The following is a 4,637-nucleotide window of genomic DNA, read 5'->3' on the forward strand; positions in this document are numbered from 1 at the left end:
CACATGGAGAGAAAACATTCTCTCAGGCTTTCACAGAGAGCAAATTGGTCAAGCATTGACCGTGACTCATCCACATGGCTGATACTGACAAAGGATCTACAAAGTGCAGTACAGGGTTACAGGATAAAGCCTGAGGGGACTTGACTGACCTTATCAGATACAAAAGTTACATTTCTTGTTATATAGGTCTTGCTTTATCTTGGTCTTAACCACCCAGCAGAAAAGTATAAAAATGAGGTATATAAAGTAAAGCCATATTAATATGCTGAGCTGTGAAAAGCTCTAGTCAACAACTTCTGCAGACAACCCACTACTATTGTGGACTACTGCACTGCGTTGGATTGTTTTGCTGAATTCAAGCACCTGTAATATTTAGATGCTAATAGAATACCCATCTCTGACAGGACTGAACTGGAGATGGGGGATACAGAGGAAAGACCATTTTGTATTTGTATATACAGAATAGTTAGGGTAGATATATGGTTGTTTTCTCTTGGCTCAGTGAGAGGAAGGATTTGTAGTAGTAGTGTTTGGACAGGATGTCCTGGCTGCTTCTTATGCTATAGATGACCACTGAGAAGATAACAATGTGCAATGTATTAATTATTGAAAATGTCCTATTAATCAACTTGGAAAAAAAATCTTGATCCTGCCCTCTAGTAATGATGTCATCACTCATGCAGCTACCTTAGGCCATGTATAAAGTTCCGCATGCAGCGATAGTTTAGAGAGGGCAAGCAAGGAAGATGGCCTTTTTATTTTCCTCAATACTTCACCATTTGCTAACAGTGTCAAATGCGGACAAATTTTGTAGTATTTTTGTGACTTGTCTTTCTCATAAATTAGGAATAAAATGCTCCTTTTTAGGGTCTTGTTTTCTGCTTTGAGAAGATTACATTGATTTGTTCATGAGAAAAGTTAATAGCATTCAGTGACTATGCTAATATACTATAGGTATGCACATGTGACTCACTGATCTATATAAGGCCCCCTGGGAGCCCCTTTCTTTCTGCATGGTTCATCACCTGTGTATCTGTGAGAAGTAGTGGTAGATTTCCTCTGCTATGCTAAGGCAGAGCTAAAACCAGTATTACTAATTAGCCAGGTCATTAATGTTTTTCTGTGCCATTTTAATAGGCTACTGTTCTTCATGCCTCCTTGCACTGGTGGACTCTCCAAGGGCTGGCAGCCAGTGTGGGTGCTTTGAACACAAAGGCTAAAGTCTCTGCTTCCAGTTCTTGCTCTTCAGCTCTGAGTTAGTGGATCAGAGGCCTGTCATTTAAGCTCTCTGTCTCTGCATCTCATTTTTTTATGAAAAAACGTGGAGTGACTGATAGGATTTAACATCCTTTAAAGTCCAGGTTACCTTGAAAATCCTTCATTCCTCATATGTAGTATCCCATGATATTTTAAAATTCACCTGGATGTGCATCACTGAATGATAGTACTATCTGACCTCTGGACATGTTTTCCATCATGTATTTCATTTTGTGAGACACTGGGCTTCCCCTGACTCTGAGACTTAAGAGTTTCTACAGGCCCCCACCTCAAAACAGCAAAGTTAGGGAGCCAAGGGTGTTTATTAAACCCTGTCCCACCTTTGCTAGATCAATGTTTCTGGGGCTTCCCCCTGGAAATTCTTAATTTAATAAACTCCCCAGGAAAGTCTTACTCACTTCAAAGTTTGAAAACGGATAGCCTACATAGGAGCCCCCAGGGAATTCACGAGTGCTGGTCAGATGAATTCATCCTCTGCTCATAAAGAGGAAGCCTACCGGCTAGTTTCTGGAGCTGAACATGGCCATCTTTATTTTTGGTCTGCCTGCACGAACACATAGCACTGATCATGCATAAGCATTCCTTACTCTTCAGAGGCTTCACTCTCTGACGTCTTCTGCAAAGACACTCAAACCGCAAGATCTACTTTTACCACTGGAAAACACTTTCAAAAATAGTCAGAGATGAACTTTCCCATCAGGGATTTCCTAAGTCACTTCTGCTTTAGAAAATAGATTATCTTCTTTCCTCTGGCCCCTGACAATACATTAAAAGACCCCACAACTAAAGTGAAGCCATTTCTTCCCAAACCTCAGCAAAAGCACTCACAGGGAGCCACACAAGATGCTAACATACTGTACACAGAAGACTCCAGGGAACACAGAAAGAGTAAGGGATGGGGCCCTCTCCTCATGGAAGCTGGTCCTCCAGTCCAAAAGGCATTAGGCAAATAGTTTAGTATCATCAAAAGCTATGAGTTTTAAAACCGATACAACTTCCTCCAGCCTCATTTCCCCACTCTGATTATAATTATCTTCAAGTCTTATAACCCATAGTCTCATATCAGGATTCTAAGTGAGCTAGTAAATAGCTTTCAAGTGCTACAAACACTAAGTGCTATTATTCCTTTGAGCCCATTTTGCAGAGAGACGTCATACTTCCAAGCTGTCAAAATGACACTTCTATTCATGCTGAATTCCAGTTAAAAGTCAGCTTAGTACAACATTGTGGGCTTCTTTAAGGTGTTGGAGAAGAAATATGCTTATAGTAGGTTCTTAATGCAGTCTTCTGCCTCAGGTTCAGAAAAGTAAGTAAGTCCCAGTGAAAGAAGTCTGAGCGCAGGACACTATGTTTAGTGCTCCCAGGTCTTCAGTGTGTTCTCAGGGTGAATTTTGTTCTGTGCATTCAAATTCTCTTTCTTTGCTAATACACAGCCATGCTCCCAAAGGAATGAAAAAAGGGATTTTTTTGTTGAGGACATCTGTGCAAGGGAATGTAATCAACTGTGTATGTTGATTGGTGTGGAGAGTTGAAATAACTAGAGGGATTGCTTAGTCTTAGCTATTAATTAAGTTTTTAGAAAAATTTTACTTTTACTGTTTTCCAGTAGTTGTAATAACTATATGTAACAATTAGGCATACTTTAATGAACAGATGATAGATTTTTATTCTAACTTCTTCCCTTCTGAAAGCTGTTTGTATTTTTAAAAGGGTTTTGTACCTTCTGATCTTGTTTATACCATGAATTTTTTTAATCAAAAATTGTATTCATTGTTCAAATGAAGATAAATTTAACCTCACATATAATTGCAAAGGTCCACATAACAGAGAGAAATCTTTGAGAAAAAAATTGGGGATTTCTGAGATATATTGTCTCATACTTCTTTCGCTGGTATTTGCCTACTTGAGTAAATACAATCCCAATAAGCTATTTTGGAAAGCATGCCAAAATATTTAGATTTAGTCTTCAGAAGTTTGGAGGCAGAGGGATGCTTAGGAATCCACTAGATGAATTTTTCCCTCACAAATGAGAAGGTGGAGATTCAGAGAAATAATTCAAAATATACAAAGCATAATGATCAGGTTCCAAGTGGCAAAGTCACAAATGGAACTGTGGGAGTGTGTTGCCTAATATCAAAAGGGCCCACATGGGTGTCACATCCAGATTTAGTGGAATAAAGTCTGCAAATATTTGTCACCCAATATTTCTCCTTTCTGGATGTTTATAAGGCCTACACCCCTCTGAGTTGGCTTTTATGTGACAAAGATGGAGACCTACAACTTCAAGTTTAGATCATTGTTTTGAGTCCTAATCCCAAGAAAAGAGAGCTATTGTCTCCTAGGTGTTCCAGCGATGTCTCATGGAAGGCAATAATTGGTTTGAAGGTTATTGATTCCTGAGCCAATCCCTGTGGCCAGAGAGGTGTGATTCTAACTTGTGTTTTGCAGGTGTACGGTCCAGCTGGGGGGAGGGGACACGACTCCCAAAGAAAAGTCCTGAGAAGAAGTAACTGTGGTCCCATCCATAGTCACATGGTTAGAAAGTGACAAAGTCAGGAAGCAGTTAGAGTTCCCGATTCCTGGACTGGTATTAAAGTTAGTTTTTGCTTTTGTATTTCTTTGCATTATTTTAATTAAAAAGAGCCCATTTGATTACTATTTTTAGGCATAATTTTGGAGTAATACAGGAGAAAAATTTTAAATGAGATTTAAATTTTAAATATCTACCAATGTTTTTTATCTTTATATCTAAACCCTCAACCTTCATCTTTCACTGTGTCCTGGATAAATATATGCTCCTTTAGAGATGGGATTTCTCATGGGAGAGATGGTCAAGAGATTTTTAATGTCTGTTCTTTCAGTTTCCAACATATGGTCCAACATGAGGCCAAAGAAGTGCTGAGGGTGTCTGGTTCCTTTACTCTCACCAGCTGCCCAAAGCTAGGGAAACATTAATATACATCCCAAGTGACCCAAACCCCTAGAACCTTTTAACTGTTCTTCCAACAGCCTCACATAAAGAATCTGCCTTTGCCCTAAATGGGGCCTGCTTGCAAAGGGCCACCTCGTGATCTTGCTGGTTTTCCCTGAGGCTGGCACACAGTCTCTTCTCTAAGAGTAAAAGTGAATAAGTGCACTCCATCAACCTCCTTCCCCTTTCTACCCAATGTAAGTGGTGTTATAATATTGATATGATCAAGACTAATGAGCCATTAATTCTAATTCAAAAAAATGAGGTAACTGAACATGATCTTTTACAGTGCATTGATCTGCTACCCCAGATGAAGGCAGGTTACATTTCCTCTTGGAAATACGCCTGCTCTTCACAAGCAATTTTAAAGTGTTCCCCATATGGATGG

Source organism: Octodon degus, unplaced genomic scaffold, assembly GCF_000260255.1.
Source record: "Octodon degus isolate 3935 unplaced genomic scaffold, OctDeg1.0 scaffold00013, whole genome shotgun sequence".
In the NCBI taxonomy this organism is placed as follows: domain Eukaryota; kingdom Metazoa; phylum Chordata; class Mammalia; order Rodentia; family Octodontidae; genus Octodon; species Octodon degus.